Below are 18,931 nucleotides of genomic sequence, written 5' to 3'. Positions count from 1 at the left end.
GAACTTTGTTCCAAAATCTTTGGAAAAGAAAAAGAGAATGACACACAACTTTCTCAGGAAGGGTCCCACAATGATAGGAATGAGAATTGAAGAAAGCGGGAAAGGTAGAGTAACCATAAGTGGTTGTCCCATACTTCTATTTTAATGATGAAAATTTTGTCATGGAATCTCTAAACACCCTCATAGTCAAGTAGTTGAGCAAAATGCCTATCTACCATCATCAAAATGATATAACAGGATTTGCAAGTTAAGAGAGAAGTTGTAAGAACACATTTCCAAGCATGAGCTTGCACTCAAAAGCTGGAATTGGTTGTTGAGGGCAAAGTGCACAAAGTTCTAATTAGTTGATAGGTTGAAGCCACAAAGAAGAGTATGAATGCATGAGAAATATTAGAATTGATTATAGGATGAACTTGAAGGAGAGGAATGTTGACAATTGGCTAATGAAGATATTCAATTGTTGTCATTTATGGCAAGACATCATGTACATCCTTGCAGGAAACCTCGGAAATAAAGATACTTAGCTTTTGGTAATCAGAAAATTGTCCCAAGTATGAAATTTGGTATACACCAGTTTATTGTTTTGTTTATAACTTGTTGCTGATGTCATATTATGACTAGTGAAGTTAGATGGAGATAGTATACATGTTGGTGATGACGTGTATAACCTCGAAAGTTAGTATAGACTATACGGAAAAGAGATATTTGTTTTTTAGCAAAATAGGAGAACGTAATTGAAGGAAAGGATTATTCTGTTTACAAAATAATTATTTGTCCAATTAGGGCCAACATCCTAGATGTTTACTCTAAGTTGGAAAAATGTATTATGGTCTTAGCCGACCTAGCAACAATTTGTGTAAAGGCATGGTATTTATGCGAAGGAAAACTTGTGATGAGAAGTAGTGATCATATGTGCTATTGTGATTGTATGCTAACTTTTGTAAGAGTGATATATGTGAAGATTTGTGAAAGCTATTTTGTGATCCAAGATTAAGCTGAAGATCAGAGATCAATCAAGGAAGAAGTTACAGTACCTATATTCCAGATGTTTGATTACTTGTTTGGGCAGTGATCTCATCTTGCATCTACTGTACTACAACTCCTAACAGGGTTGGAATCTTCTAATAGGGATTCAAAGTCTCCTAACAAGGACTCCTTATACTAAATTTTCTCATTGAGTTCTAACAAGGTCCATCCTCTAACAATAAACTTAAATATTATTATATTATCTAGTGGGTATCCTCCCCATCGGGGTTTTCCCTTGGCCAGGGTTTCCATAGTTAACAAAATATGGTGTTATGAGTTATCTTTGTGCATTGTTATTGTTACTATTCAAAATTACTTTATTACTTTGTTATGCATGGTTTAGAGTAAGAAATAATATCCAGTTGGTGACTGAAGTTTTTAGATTACTGATTCACCCCACCACCCCTCAGTAATCCCTATTTCTAACAATTGGTATCAGAGCGCATTTACTTTGAAGAGGCTTAACAACTTGAGTAAGATCCCTATGGATATGGAATAGTTGATGAAGAACCTTGAAGAAGCTCTTGAACAAATTGATCTTTTTACTAAAGAAAGAGATATGCTGAAGGACAAATATGAAGACTCCAAAGTATACATTGGATAATTAGAGGAAAAGATTGAGCATCTCAAATCCAAGCCTAAATGTACTAAATCTGGAACTAGTGATGATGATTATTCGAAGCTAAAGACAGAGTACAAGATCTTGAAGCATGAATTGAAGATTACGAATATGAAGTTGACTTTAAGAAATGATCTTAGCAAAGTTGAATCTGATTTGAAGGTTGAGAATGCATATCCTAGAGAAAGTTTGGCAAAGAAAACATCTGAATTTGAAACATTGAAAGAAGATCATGAAGAACGTCACAAGTACAATACTATTGTGAAAGGTGAATTAACTCAGTGCAAGCAACAACTTGAGAAGCTTTATTCTAGTAGAGAAAAACTTGATGATTCAACGTCAATACAGAGACCTACTTATGATAAGACTGGTCTTGGTTATCTAATTAACATGTTTGCGAAGAAACCTAAGATTAGAACAAATCCAAAAGAAAAAGTTAAATTTGATTATAAGATTGAATCTGGGCAATCTTGTGATAAATCCAAAGAAGTTGGACAAGACAAGGAAGTTGAAATTTTGGATGAACCAAAGCAAGTGGAATCTCTTAAGGAAACTAGGTATGAATTTAGAGGTAAGTGTTTTTCATGTAATAAAATAGGTCATATGAAAAGAGATTGTACAAATAAGTCATTTAATCATTTTAAGAACTTTTATTGTCATAATTATCATGGTAAGGGTCATAAAGAAATTGATTGTAGGAAACATAAGTATGATAATGATAGAGGGAATAGTAGAATGTCTAGAAATAATAACCCTGCAGATAGAAGAAAATCTAATGAAAGGGGATTGAGAGAAGGAAGACCTTATGAAGACAAAAGATAACTCATGTGTTATAAGTGTAACAACTTAGGACATATTGCTTGGAATTTTCATGTGCCTGATGATCAACTGAATCCTAGAAGCAGAGCACCAAAAAGTCAGTTATGCAACAACTTTGGACATACAACAAAGTATTGTAGAATGGACAAAAACTTAGGAGATAGAAAGAACAATGGAAGAAAATTTGGAAACAGAAGGAATGATGGAAAGAACATCAGAAATGACAGAAGGAACCATGAAAGGAACCCTAGAACTAACAAAGACAATGAGGAACAAAGAAACGTAGTCAGTGAACTTGAAGAAGAACTTAATGAGGTATTTTTAAAGGGAGTAGATATCTCAAAAGAAAAGCTAGATGATGATGAGACAGGAAGATTGAAGTCAATTATCGAGTTTGATTCAGCTAAGTTGAATTAAGCTTGTCTACAACACTAGAATTTAAGAACTTCATTAGAGATTGAATTAGAGGTAGCAAAGTTGGGAAAAAGTCTATCCAATTAAGTTTAGATGGTACCTAGGCTCGTTTGTAATTTGGAGCTTGTCTAAACAAGTTATGAAGAAATTAAGAGCTATTGGTATTACAAAAAAGGTTAATTCTGTAGCAGAAGATGAAAACTATGTTTTTGCAGAGAATTTTGTGAAGCGAAGTCTTGAGGAGCTTTATCATGATGAAAGGAGGCTATAGTAAACCTCAGGTGGCATCTAAAGATTAGATAGATGATCCTGAGTAGTTATTTGATTACACGATGTAATTGACAACTTTTTTGTGTTTGCAAAGTACACAATTAATGCAAGATCAAGTTAATGGAATAAATGAAGTACAAAATTGATTTTCACTTCATTGCAAATACATCCAAAGTGAAGAGCACTCATAAGTGACTTGTCAAGGCAATTTTGAAGCAAACCCTATTTTTGGAAAGAGTCACCGATATAATGAGCAATGATAGATGTACAATGGAGAAGATCACAAAAGTATGCAGAAGACATCTTGCAGATAAGATATTGGATAGGGGAAACCTGATAATGAGGATATTTTAGAATGAAATGAGACATATTCAGAATTGCACCTGCAATTATAAATAGATTTAAAAAAGACATTTGTATTATGGTTGATGCAGATTATACTTATATTCAAGCAGTGAAACCTCGAGAAACATTTCTTGATCCCTTGGATTATGAATTGAATGATGATATAGCAGTTGGATATATTGATTTGTTGTAAAAATCAAAGAAAGATAAAGTAGAATACAGATTTGGAACCTATGATGAGATTACCCAATCAACTCATCAAGCATCCTTGGAGAAGGCATCTCACAAGAAGATAGAGTCAATCATGAAGAAAGCTTTATCAGAGGCCGGTATGACTAAGAGTGAGTCTAAGGTAGTCAGGCAAACCATGAAACGCGAAATACTAAATGTGCAACCTTTGTTAGTATCTGTTGCAGAGACATTTTCAAAACAAAACATTTCGTATGGAGTAGTGTCAGATGTGAAACCTAGTGAGCCGAAGAGAAAATCTGAGAGATTAGTGGAAGTAGTGACCGCAAAGACAAAAAGGGTCAAACAACAAGCCACTGGACAAGGAAAGAGGCAAAAGACATTGTTGACAATTGTCGAATCTAGTGATGAAGAACAAGAAGAAGTCAAACAAGTAGAGAAAGTAACAAAGCAATTAGTAAGAATAGCTTGACAACCCTGGAAGCTGAAGATAGAAAAGATTAACTCAGCAATTGCTAATGAAGGCAACTTTGTTTAGATGAAAAAATTTTATTACGTGTATAAATTTTTTGAAAAAGCTTAGATTGATATCTCTACTATGAGATACATTATAGCAAATAATATGAAATTGAAGGATATTGAGGGAATCGTAAACTAGAAAGTCTATGATAGACATATTGAGAAGAAGGCATCGGTAACAGAAGACAATTTAGAACTTCAGAAGTCTATGTTAAGAACTATTTGCAAGACTGTTGACGAAGAAGAGATTAAGAGATTATTGAATAATCTTGCACCTTACTTGAGAAATAAAGTAAGACCATTTTTTTTTATGGTGGGTGAGAAAGATAAACTAAGAAATTAGACAACAAAAACTCTAAGTCAGATGTTGATTGAGTCTAAGACAACATCTCTCCATCACCCAGAACCTCACAAGTGTTGGTGAGCGGTGACACTATGTAGATAGATCAAAACAATGTTACAATTAACATTGATGATACTAATCCATTTGAAGGTTCCAAACTTAATGAACCTAATACCAAGGATATTGAAGATAAATTGAAGAGGAAAAGAGGTTACTTGAAGAAGAAAAGAAGAAAGTGGAAGAGGCCAAGCAGAAATTGCTTGAGGATGAGAAGAAAAGAAAGGAAGAGGAGGAAAATAAAAGAATAGAAAAAGAAGAATTAAGGAAGAAAATTGAGGAATAAAAGAGAGAAAGTGAAAGAAAAGAAAAAGAAAAGAAAGAAGAAAGAAGAGTAAAAGAGGCAGCCAAGAAGCAAAGGGAGGATGACACTAAATCTTCTAGTTCATCTACTCCGTTTTCACTTGCCAGCTTAGCAACTAATTTAACAGGCTCTTCACTGTTACAAGATGGATGCTAAATCTGGCTCGATAGAGCCTCTAGCTCACTCATCTTTCCTCTTATTTGATTGTCAATGTCCTTAGTCAGTTTATATGATAAAGTACACTTAATGTAAAAAATACTACCATCCATCCTTTTGACACTTCTAAAGTTCTTTGATACAAGTATCAAGACTTATCAAATCATTATTAATATAATCAAGCTTTTTCAGAAGAATATAACAGTGAAGAGCCTGCAGAAAACCTTGATGGAGGTTACTAACAGACTACAGAGTACTTTAGCAGTGCACTACACAGAAGCAGATCCAAAACAGAGGGCACAGGTAGTGCTGAAGTCATTTGATCAAGAATTTACTAATTTGTTAAGTGTTGTAGAAGCAAAGGCACGTATTTCACATGATGTTAACTTATTTAGTACCATTTGTCAAAATATTAATAATGATTTGATAAGTCTTGATACTTGTATCAAGGAACTTCAGGAGTGTCAAAAGGATGGATGGTAGGATTTTTTACATTAAGTGTACTTTATTATATAAACTGACTAAGGACATTGACAATCAGATAGGAGGAAAGATGAGTGAGCTAGAGGCTCTATCGAGCCAGATTTAGCATCCATCTTGTAAAATTGATGATTTTGAAGGACAAGTGGCCAATATTCTTAATGATATTAGGGAATATTCTAGAGGTAGAGGAAAATACAAAGGTAAAGTTTCCCTAATATGTTTCTCATGTGAAGGAATTGGTCATGTTGTTGCCAGGTGCCCAAACAAAGAAAGCAAGGATGAGAAGAAAAGTCACAAGTACAATGGTAAGAAGGATGTCAAAAATCACAAATCATTCAAGGACAAAGGTAAGAAAACTTGTTTTATGGCTAAGGATTTTGATAATAGTGAAGATGAGATAGTTTACATTGTTGTAAAAGATAAATCTGATGACGAAGGAGATAAGATGGCACTTATCTCTTATGTGAGCAAAAATGATATATGAATCATAGATAGTGGATGTTTACATCATATGATTGGAGATAAGACAAATTTTGAACACTTTGAAGACTATGATGGTGGTAGTGTAAGATTTGGAAACAATGAACCTTGTTGCATAAAAGGGAAAGGTCGAATCTCATTGACCAAAGAACTTGTATGTGACAATGCCTATTGGGTTGAAGGACTAAAAAATAATCTACTAAGTGTGGCACAACTAATCAACACTAGATTCAAGGTAGAATTTATGCATGGGAAGGCAAGACTGTTGGATGACAAAGGAAAATTGATTGGATCAGGCAAACAAACAAAAGGTAACCTATTTTATCTTGATCTTGGTGATTGCTCATGTTTTATTGCTCAAGTTGAAGAAATTTGGTTATGGTGTAGAAGGTTATGTCATTTAAATTTTGATAATATGGTAAAGATAAGCAAATTTAGGAAAGTAAGAGGTATTGCTAGTTTGAAGAAACCAGATGTTGGTTTATGCAAGCACTGTCAAATTGGCAAAATGGGAAAGACTAGTTTTAAAAGAAAAAACTATCAATCTGAAGATATCTTGGAAATTGTGCATACTGATTTGTGTGGACCTATTGGAGTAGAAAGCTATAATGGATAAAAATTCTTTATTCTTTTTGTTGATGACTACTCTAGGATGATGACTATTATGTATTTAAGAGAGAAGTCAGAAGCATTTGAGAAATTCAAATGGTATTTGGCAAGAGTAGAGAAAGAAATAGGGAAATGATTGAAATTCTTAAGATCATACAGAGGTGGTGAATTCATCTCCAATGAATTTAACAACTTTTGCATTGAAAGAGGAATCAAAAGACAGGTATCAACCCTTGGAACTCTCGAGCAGAATGGAATAGTTGAAAGAAGAAATAGATCCATCATGGATTGTGCAAGGACTCTAATGATTATAAAGAACATTACTATCAAATACTGGAAGGAAGCTATCGGCATTGCAGTTCATACTTTGAATTGAGTTTAGTTGAAGAAAGATTCAGACAATACTCCCTATGAATTGTGGTATGGCTATAGACCCAATGTAAGTTACCTGAAAGTATTTGGAATTAAATGTTATATCTTGAAAGAATCTAGAAAAAGGAAATATGGATGTAAAAGGTGATGAAGGTATATTCTTAGGATATTCTTGCAAAAGTTAGGGATATAGAGGTTTAAATCTGTCAACTCATAAAATCATAGAAAGTGCACATGTGAGAATTGATGAGTTTGCAGAAAAGATTGAAGAAGAAAGAAAAAAAGGAGCCAAAAGATTATAGGAGATTTGTTTACATCAAACCTAATACATTGTTAGACACATTTGTCAATAAGGAGACTTCATCTACCGAGCCCAGTATAGTTACCGAGTTGCAAAAAGTTCAAACCGAGTCACAAGGACTCAAGTCACATTTTGAAGTTACCGAGCCAATGCCTACCGAGTTTGAGCAACCAGAGCCAGAAGTTGAAATTCAAAATGAAGAAGATGGAATTCAGTCAAAAGGCAAAGAACTTGTATTGACTAAGTATGTCAGAAGGCATCTTGCACCTGATTAGATTATTGGAGATAAATCAGAAGGTACTATGACAAGAAGTAAGCTAAAAGGTACATGTTTACTTGCTGATTTTGAACCTAGAAGTGTTAAAGATGCATTAGAAAATGAAAGTTGGATTAAGGTTATGAATGAAGAAATAGAATAGATAGAAAAGAACAAAACTTGGACTCTTGTACCTAGGCCCAAAGATAAAAATGTGATTGGAAGAAAATGGGTATTTAGAAATAAGTTAAATGAAGATGGACAAGTATCAAGAAACAAAACAAGACTGGTGTGTAAAGGATATTCTTAAGAAAAAGGAATTGATTATGGTGAAACTTTTGCTCATGTTGCAAGATTAGAAGGTGTTATGACTTTACTTGCATATGTAGCACATAAAGGATTTAAGGTATATCAGATGGATGTTAAATATGCATTTCTCAATGGTATTCTTGATGAAGAAGTCTACATTGAACAACCAGAAGGTTTTGTTGATCCAAATAAGAGAGACATGGTTTGTAAGCTGCACAAAGCTTTATATGGTCTAAAACAAACTCCTAGAGCATGGTATGAGAGGTTGTAGAACTACCTTATACAGAGTGGTTTCCAGAGAACTAATGATAACAATAGCTTATACATTAAGGAAGGACTAGATAACAAGATTGTATTGGCAGAAATATTTGTGGATGACACTCTATTTACAGGGAATGATGATCTATGCAAAGAATTTTTAGAGTAAATGAACAAAGATTTTGAAATGTTTATGTTTGGTGAGATTAAGTTCTTTGTTGGATTGCAAATACAATAATGCAGAAATGGTATTTACATCACTCAGTCTAAGCATATTAAAGAGATGCTCAAGAAATTTGGAATGGAAGATTCTAAACCAATTGAAACCCCCATGTGTACTAGACTAAAGCTTACCGAACATAATAATTCTAAAGAAGTAGATCAAACCTTATATAGATCAATAATTGAAAAATTATACTATGTAGTTCAGACAAGGCCTGATATTGCTTTAGCATTTGGTATAGTGGCAAGATTCTCAACAAAACCCAAAGAAAATCATATGATGGCAATCAAAAGAATCTTGAGATATTAAAAAGGAACTGAAGACTATGGTTTATGGTATAAACTTGGAGGAAATCTGGACCTAAAAGTGTTTACTGATGTTGATTGGGTAGGAAATCTTGATGATAGAAAGAGCACAAGTGGTGAAGCATTTTTTCTTGGTAAAATATTGGTATCTTGGACAAGCAAAAAACAAAACTACACATCCCAATCCACAACAGAAGTAGAATATGTTGCACTAGCAGTGAATTGTTCGAATATTGTTTGGTTTAAACAATTGTTACAAGGTATGAAGGTTGAAATCAAGGAACTAGTTGTCATGTTTTTTGATAATACAAGCACAATCAACATATCAAAGAATCCAGTAATGCATTCCAAAAGCAAACATATTGCTATAAAATATCATTTTGTCAGAGAATTGGTACAAGAAAAAGAAATTAGATTGGAATATGTCCATACAAAAGAACATATTGTAGACATATTTACCAAGCCATTACCTATGGATGCATTTTTGTATCTAAGAGGTAAGTTAGGGGTCATTCCCCTATGTGAAGCTCACTAAATAAAGTTTTAGTGATGCATCAACAAGAACATAGTTAAAGATACTATTAGTTGATGCAACATAATTAAGAGAATATTGCATATGAATTAGTACTCAAGGTACATTGATACTCATTTGGCATCTATTGTCTTTGGCATGTGTTCTCAAAGAGAGAGAGTTTACTGTCATATCTTTCTGGAATTTGTTTGAAGAGATAGGCAATAATTCTTAATAGAGGGAGATTACTGCATATAAGAGAAGCTTGTGGTATAAAATCAAGAGGGAGAAACTTTCTATCAGAAAAAGTCTTGTTCTCAAATTCTATTGTGCTATGACATGTTGTGTTGCCATCAATGCCAAAAAGGGAGATTGTTGGATACAATTGTCTAATTATGTGTTGTCTTTGATGTTACACAAATGTCATATCAGTTGTTTGTTAGTGCTTACTGAGCTCACTTGGTTAGCAAGACAGTTTTTCTTGTCTGCTAAGCATTCTTGGAGATTACTCTACGAAGATAGTGTCTACTGAGCTCATTCGGGCATCAAAGAAAATTTTGGCAGGAAACAGTGTTAACCGAGTTCTCACGGTTAACAAAGGAAAGTTGGTCAGAGTCAGTGTGAACCGAGTTCACTCAGTTGCCAAAGGATTTCACAAGTTCGTAGTGTTAATTGAGCGTATGTTGGTTAACATAGGAAATCATTTCAGGACTAGTGTTTACTGAGCTAGGTCAGCTAACAAAGGATTTTTGTTAATTTGGGATATGAAGTTTAATTATTTCAAGTATTGATTCTAGCCAACTAGGGTGATGATTATTGGTCATTGTAATTTGCATTGAGCCGACTTGAAAATCTAAACTATATAAATATAAGGTCAAGTTGTGATTTTTAGTGTATACAAGTGTATTGATTGATTAAGAAGGAAAGTGTGAGCGAACTTGAAGGATGGTCTAATATCCTTGTGGAGAAGCAAAGTAATATTTGATTAGGAAGGATCTAGTGTGAAGCAAAACAAAGATCTATAATCATCAATTCAGTTGCATCATATTCAGGTCATTTTATTGTTACTCTCTAACCATTGTAGCATTCATTCAAAATCTCTTAATAGAGTTAGTTTAACAGCCATTTGTAAATCTTCTAACAGGGTGACCGTTCCATTGAATTGTTTTAAAGACCTCTTACAAGGCCACTCCTTATAGGGTGATTAAATCCTCAAACAAGGTCACACCTAACAGTGTGTTTTGTAACCTTTCACTAGGTTGGCTCCTAACAGGGCTCGCTTTAAAAGAGTGAAAAAAATAGTAATTAGTTACATTGGTAGTTTTTCCCATATTGGGTTTCCACATTAAATCTGGTGTCTCTTGTGTTCATTTCTTTTTTTCTCATGTTTGCAAGTTATTACTATTGATGTCGGATTTGCTAAATTTAGACATACTCTGCATTTACCGAGTTACAAGATTCTCTATATGTTTATTGAGTGACGACAGTGATTAATTTTATCAGACATCTAAGGGATCTGTGTATTTATTTTTGTGGTAATCGATTCACCCCGCCCCCCTCTCAGTTACTCCATCTATATTTCCAACACAATGTAGCAGAGTAATAGTACATAGTGCAATCTTTGCACACATCTCTGAGTAATCACATAACAACATCATGATACCATATCGATCTTGGTAATCATTGGCACAAACCTCAGTGAGCCATAAATCACATCATAATATCAAAAATCAGCCATAAGCATAATCAAAGCAACTGATACAGTAACCTAAATCCGATTACCTCAAGGGTGTAGACCACTCATGGTCCCAATCATGATCCCTTCTCAAGGACAGATCAACAAGGTTGCATCCATCAGGATGACTTACATAAGTCAAATGGGAGAGGCACTATGGACTGTCTATCCATCCTTGTCTAGGATGTCAATATTAGCTCCATTTTGGGTGGGGGACTGTATTTCAATAATACTTGGGAGTGAAAGGACTAGAGCTCCATCCCTAAAAGGTGAGCTATTCACCTTTATCGAGGAGATGTTACAAGGTTCTATGGCCTTAGAACAATCCTCATTTAGGAGGTTCAAAAAGAAATTCTCTTTCCCCCCAACAAGATGGGTGGACTTGCTTGATTTGTAATGTGCTAATCTCCCCTTCTTTGAGTTCAGAACTTACATTGCCCTCTTCCATAATAGTATTGTCAATCATCTCCCTCTCTTCTAAGGTAGTAGTATCCTGCATCTCTAAGGCCCTCTCCATCCCATTTTCCTTTGTTTGTTCTTCATCCTTCTCCATGAGTCTCTCATTCTCATAAGAAGAATGAGATGCTATTAGCTGATCTTTGGGGGTTCCTCGTTGGCTTGGTCCTTTGCATATATAGTCTTTGAACATTCTATCACAACCACACCAGGTGAGGAGACTTTCTCTTTAAGTTACTCACTCCATGTGTAGTCCACAACCAGATGGCCAAACATATTACTGTTTTGGCAAAAGGGTGCAAAATTTTCATATAAAATGGGTTGTGACCAAGCACACCATTTAGATTTCTGAGCCACTATAGTCGACAAAGGTTTATTCATCCCTACATTGACAGAGAACTTAGGAAAACCAAGCTCAGCCTTGAAGCCCGTGGTTAAATCAACCTTAATGAAGTGTCTGAAGGGGAGTCCAATCCATCTAAATACTCTCTCATCCCAATATTCTAGAGGAAGCTTGGGTAATCTGACCCAAATAGGCACCAAACTGAATAGGTCACGGCTAGAGAAAAAACCCAGTTTCCATCTAGCAAGTATCAACAGATGCTTTCCAAAGTGCCAAGAGTTCGCTAGGACGATGTTCCAATCTGTTTCAACTGTTAATTCGAATAGGAAGAGGGAGCTTGCCATCACTGAGACCATTACTGATCTAGACAGTCTCCATCTAGAAGAGCACCATTTCCTAACCATGTCCACACTAGGTCTAAAAGAAGGAAATTTACCAACAAGACTCAAGGAGTCTCGAGGAAATCAAATCAACCATAGAATCTGGGAGAGAAATCTTCGGCCTTGTAATACCTGAAACCACTGTTGGTTTCGCACCAAGCTCTACAGGACTCTCGGATCCGATAACCACCTCCAACCAGTTTGGTTTGAGGGGATCGATACTCATGTGATCCATATCATCCATTGGGCCCCACAGAGGGTGGGGTCGCATACATGCCAACTCATCAAGGACTGCTAGTGCCTAAGTTAGGTTAAGACCCCAAGTAGAACAAGGGCCATCTTGGGCATTCAAGTTTTTGGCAGAGAGGACCAAAACAAGGTCCGAACAAGCCAGCACCAGATCCGACGGAGGATGAAGGGGTGGGGGGACTCAATTCCCCAGAGGATTGTGAAGACATGCACCAAAGTTGCAGGTAGGAGCGAAGGGGATAGGTTGCAGAGTGCCTTGTTATGGATATTTTTTATATATTTATTATTTCAAATATTTTTTATATTTTCCAAATTTTTAGTAACTTTCAATGTTTCTTCTAAAATATGTCATTCATATTAAATTATTCATTCATTTATCAATATTTTCTCATATGATTAAATTTTATTAACCATAAAATGAGACAGCTTAAATGACATTATTTTTGAAATTATTGTTATATGAATTCTTATAGAAAATTGTTATCTAAATTAAATATTTAAGAATATTGAAGCATTCACTACTTGCTATATGTATGATGTAAAATTTGATTAGTCTTATTTTTTATATGACCAGTGCAAATAACAAAATAGTAAATAAATCTTTACATATAAAAATGATCACATGAACTCCTGTTTTTCATAAAAGTCATTTACCTAAAATCCAAATACAAACACCCTTAATTTAAAATTTAACATTTCCATTTAAAATTTAAAACATTACCATTTAATTTTATTATTATTAACTTTCAATTTGCTTTTTATTAAAATTAAAATTAACATTTTATGCAATATATTTGCTATAATATTTTACTATAAATAGTGCATGGTAAACAAATATGTTTATTTCACAAAATTATCATATAAAGTTAACTTATATTATATTATTTTGATAACTTATATTATATTATTTTATAATATAGTTAATATTATATGATACATAAGTAATAATTTGACTATACATCTATCTTTTTATCTATCAATACATTTTCTATAACAATATACTAATGGCAAGTGCATGCCACTATGTGACACTTGTTAAGCATTTTTGGTTGTTGAATTTTCATTTAGATTATTATAGAAAAATAACTTAAATATTTAAACATTGTAATTTTTATTTGCATTGAAAGATTTTAGATTATATGTTTGATCCACAAATTTATTCTAATCATTTTTTAGGTCACTTAGCTTTAGTATTTTCAAATTACAAATAATGGAATCTAATAAAGACAAAAGGTATGTTAATTTCTAACATGTATAATTTGAAAGACTACAAGTTGGAAAGAGAGTGGAGCTTACTATGCTTGTCCCAAAGAGGAAAAAATAAGTCATTGGCATAGTAAACAAATTAGAATAAAGCAAGTTGTAGGTTTAACAATATTATAACAACTGCTAAACTTAAATGTTGGACTGCATTTGTTAAGTGAAGTACCTTCATTTAATCCAATCTCTCACAAATTTGACTTTTAGATTTAGTATTTAGTATGTTTTTCTCCTCTCGTATCTTCATCTCTACTATCTTCTCTAAACTAAACATGTTATTTTTCAATAGATAGAATGACATGTTAATAATAAGGTTTAGAATGTCCATATTGTGCATTGGTTTAAGGCTGGTTCCAAGAAGATGAATCACCAAAGTTGAAGCAGTGCACAACAGGCTATTCATTTTAAGCTTTCTAAAGGCAATTAAACTATAATTTTTTTTAATGTGAACTTTTTGATTTGAAGCTATATACTAAGATTATATTTATAATTCAAGAAAATAATTTCTTGTCAATCTTATTTTTCTTGTTCATTAGGAAGGATAATAGTGTAAATTATTGAAATTAGAAGTAAACTTTCTTTAGTGTTCAAATAGAGTCTTTCATCTAATCAATATTAAAATATTTTAAAAATAAAATGATTTATGATAACAAATTAAAAATAACAAATTAATCTCTAAAAATTAATATTAATATCTATTTATAAAATCATATTCAGAGGTTTAACAATATTATAATAGCTCCTAATCTTAAATGTTGGACTGGATTTGTTAAGTCAAGTATTTCATTTAATCCAATCTCACAAAATTTACTTTTAGATTTTGGTTAAAGTATTTTTAACATTTATTTTCCTCTTTTCTCTCCTCCTTTATCTTCATCTCTACTATTAACTCTGGTTACAAGCAAGATGAATCAGCAAAGTTAAGGTAGTGGTCATTCACTTTGAGCTTTCTGAAGGCAGCTAACCTAACAACTTTTTTTTATGTGAACTTTTTGGCTTGAAGTTATATACTAAAATTAAATTTATAGTTCATAACAATAAATTCTTTTCAATAACAATAAATTCTTGTCAATCTTTTCTTTATTAGGAAAGAGTAAAATTAGATGTAATCTTTCTTTAATTATAATCTTTCATCCAACCAAAATTAAAATATTTCTTAACATAAAATTTATTATGATAATATCAATTAAATAAAATAACAAAAATGTTTCCCCAGATCTTCAGCCTTGCTTTTCTTTTCATTTTGACTACTTTTAAATATCAAAAACAGTATAAAAATGTTTGAAAATTAATAAACAGATTTTTAAATTCTACTTTTCTTTAATATTTTTTAATTTCTTAATATGTGATTTTTGTACAACTATCTCAATTTTATTAAGATCTTTCCTGTATATATTCTAGTATTCAATGAAAATATGTTTGGTAAATTCTATTTATTTAAGTTTCATTTTTTTAACCAAAAATAATTATGGTTATTTGTGTCTCTGTGTTTAGCAATGAAGGGGAAGCAGAGTTGTTGAAGGCTATTGAAAGTTATGTTAAGAAGCATTTTGAGAAGATTCTATTAGTGGTGGCTGATCATCCTGTAGGTCTTGATGAAATTGTAGAAGACTTTCAAAGCTATGCATTTGACTCTTCTCAAGATGTAAGAATTGTAGGAATTGTTGGCATGGGTGGGTGTGGCAAGACCACACTAGCAAAAGAATATTATAACAAGACAAGATATTCAATCTATAAATGCAGCTTTATTCCCAATGTGAAGGACGTGGCTAAGAAAGATCTGCACGAGTTACAGAGAAAGATGTTACGAGACCTTGTTTTTGATGCTGTAGGAGAAAAAGTTAAGAATGTTGAAGATGGAAAAGCAATCATAGCAAAGTATTTGACATCTATTCAGGTGTTTATTGTACTAGATGATATTGATCATCAAGATCAATTGGAATACCTAGTTCCAATAAAACATAGTCTTGGATATGGTAGTATCATTATAGTGACAAGTAGAGACTCTGACATTCTTACGTCATGGGGAATTTCATACATATATAAGATGAAAAGCTTAAATCCCAAATATGCCATGAACCTCTTTTGCTATCATGCTTTCCCACGAGCCTCTCTAATAGATAAATTTGAAAGCCGTGCTCACGAATTCTTAGATGTTTGTCAGGGATTGCCCTTATCCTTAAAGGTTTTAGGAGGATTAGTTCGTGGAAAGTCTCAAGATTATTGGGATGATCGATTAAAGGTGGTTTCTAGATTATTGCCAAAGGATATCAAAAGCATATTAAAAGTGAGCTTTGATTCATTAGATGAAGAAGAAAAAGAGATATATTTAGATATATGTTGTTTCTTTATAGGAAAAAAAAAGCAGCTGGCCGTGACAGTGTGGGATGGGTCTGGATGGAACGGGCTGTACAGTTTTACAGTACTTGAAAATAAGTGTCTGGTTGAGGTCGATGAGGAAAACCGAATAACGGTGCATGATCATCTCAGGGATTTGGGAAGAGAAATTGTATCGCAAAAAGAAATCACAAAGTCTCCGTACCGTCTATGGTCGCCACAGCAAATAAATGATATTGAAGTGGAGGGACAGGTGAGCTTGATACACTGTTTTGCATGCTATTCTGTTTTTTGCTAACTGTTTTTTAATCTCGCTCTGTATTTCCATTTAGGAAAGCGTGCTGACTCGAGGGGTCAGGGGGATTGTACCAGAGAGAGAAGATTTTAGTAAAGAGTGTACCGAGCTTCTGGAGCGTGTGAGAAATTCGGGTAGATGGTTTGAGCAGCGGAGGTTAGAAATCCTGACTGTTAAAGACAATGATTTTACAGAGGAATTAGCAAAACTATCAGCAGGTCTTGTCTGGTTGCGATGGCAGTGTCTGACACACACAGTTCTTCCGCCGTGGCTCTCATTGAACAAGTTAAGAATTTTAAAGCTTCAATATGCTTGGAATCTAGAAGAAGTGTGGAGCGAGACTGCCGAAGTAAGTAACTTCCTTTTCTGTAGAGGATTTTATGCACAGTTGCCTGTCTTCATAATTAGTTGTATTGTCTTGTCTTAATAAAAACCGAACGTTGCTGCAGCCACCTGTGCAGCTGAGAGAGCTACATATCTCTCTTGAGCATAGTTCCCCGTTCAGATTTCCAAGGTCAATAGGACGTCTACAACATTTGAAAAAGATATCGATATCAGTCTGCGTCATGGGCGGTGGAACAGTTTCTCTACAAGAAGAATTTTGCCTCCTCCGGTCGCTGGAGCACTTAAAGATAGTTTACTTTATGAGGCTCAAATGGCTGCCTGATAGGTTCGGCGATTTGACAAGCCTGCGGCATCTAGATTTCAATAGTTGGCTTAATTTGATGAAGTTGCCAGTTTCATTCAAACAGCTCACAAATCTACAATATATAAATTTCAATTGCTGCTCCAAGCTCAGCTTCCCGCCTGACATTCTTAAAGATATGAGAAAGCTGGAGACCCTGAATGTTGGATGGTGCAGGCCATTGAAGGAGTTTCCTCAGCTAGTCGCAAGCCAGGGGTCACTCAAGAAGTTGGATTTGGACAGCGGAATAGCAGATAGCATCGGCCAACTGAGCAAATTGGAGGAGCTGAACATAAGACACTGTTCGTTGACAGCTTTGCCAGTTTCTATCGGGAATCTGTCCTCCTTTAGAGACCTCCAAATTTATAAGTGTGATAAGTTTCAATCTCTACATATCAGTCGCTGCCCTAGTCTGACCGAATTGACTATTCCGTCGAGGTGCTTTTCTTCTTCATTGTGCAGCCTCAAAAGAATATCACTGGAGGAACCTTCTCTTGTGAGGATATCAATCTCTCAACAATGTTGCCCCAGCCTCGAATATCTGCATCTTGAGTGTTTTGAACAATTAAAAGAGATCGATAGCCTGCCGAAATCAGTCAAGAGTATACTAGTGCTATCGCGTCAAAAGCTGAAAAGGATAAGCCCTAATACTGTTCTGCCTAACCTAGAGAGTTTTGTTATAAATGTTGGTGAGGGTGGAATAGATGAGCTTCCAAACTTTGCAGAGTCAGTCTCGCTCCAAGAATTCGAAATCATTAGGTGTGGTCAACAGGTGAAGAAAATACAAGGCTTAGAAAATTGCAGGTCATTGAAGACATTGATAGCACACACTCGTTGGAAGGCGCCAGGTATACAGAGTCTGGAGAATATGGGGAGTTTGAGAAGAGTAGAGATGTCAGCATGGAACATATCGGCACTGCAAACCTGTCTTGAAAGTATAAAGGTAAAAATATCTCTTAGGTAAGCGAACTCATTATTATGTGAACAGTATAATTAACTATGAATATGTGTACTGTTTTGCAGAATGAATCATGGCCAGACGAGTGGTGGATATGTGCAAGGACAGCGCCTGGCGTAGAGAATGTTGTGAACTCTTTACCCTTCCCAGATCTCACTTCATTTGGCCATACACTGACGCAAGAGACCTACTCTAGCTGGATTCCACCCGCGAGTTGCATGGTGCTAAGATGCGGGCAGAGACGTTCTTCCGACGAGGCAATTATGTTGTGCTTTATTATAAATTCCTTTTCCAATAACACTTATCTGAGCTTTCAAGATGTAGAGCGAGATCAAGGAATGTATATCGAGAGTGGGAAATGGGTGTGGATCGGTGTTTTCGCATTGATAGAGGACAAAGATGTTTTTAGTTTATATAAACATGAAGATGAAGAAGTTGAAGTTGAAGCTCAAGCTGATGAAGATGAGGAAATGGTAGATTTTGAAGACGAGAGGACGGTAGATGATGAAGATGATAAAGGCGAAGGAATGGTAGAAGATGAAGATGAAGATGAAGATGACGGTTTAGGGTTCATGTTTAATGTCAATGTTTAATGTTTCACTATATAATTACGATATCATGTTTAATGTTCATCATTGTAAATGATTTTTTATTATGTACATTATGATGAAATATATTATTTTAATGAAATTCATGAATATGTGGTATATCTTATTTGCACATGTGGTATATTTCTTTGTAAATTATGGTATGTTAAGAAATACTGATTCTTGCGAGTGACAATTTAGGATTTTTTGTGTGCATATGTTTCATGTGGCCTTAATTTATTTTTAAACTCTTAGAGGAGAAATTATTGTGAGAATGTTAAAGATTATAGGGGATTAAGGATTTATTTTAGTAAAACTTTATTTTCATCTTAAAATGTTATCTTAAATTTAAAAAAAAAATTCAAATAGGATATCATTCAACCATAAGTCTTAGGGAAGAAAAATTTGGCCTTTACTTGGAATTAATGACATAACTAACCATAGTCATTGTGAAATCTATTTTTTACTAAAATATTGG

At 34.1% G+C, this 18,931-nt stretch overlaps 1 pseudogene; it reads left to right on the top strand.

Moving 5' to 3' along the window:
* Positions 1-18,459, top strand: part of LOC149562501 (disease resistance protein L6-like) — an 87,910-nt pseudogene extending 69,451 nt beyond the window's left edge.
* Positions 18,460-18,931: the final 472 nt, after the last annotated feature.

Source organism: Cupressus sempervirens, chromosome 4, assembly GCF_028749045.1.
Source record: "Cupressus sempervirens isolate cs-2001-9-10 chromosome 4, ASM2874904v1, whole genome shotgun sequence".
Lineage (NCBI taxonomy): Eukaryota > Viridiplantae > Streptophyta > Pinopsida > Cupressales > Cupressaceae > Cupressus > Cupressus sempervirens.
This window is presented reverse-complemented; position numbering and strand designations above follow the sequence as displayed.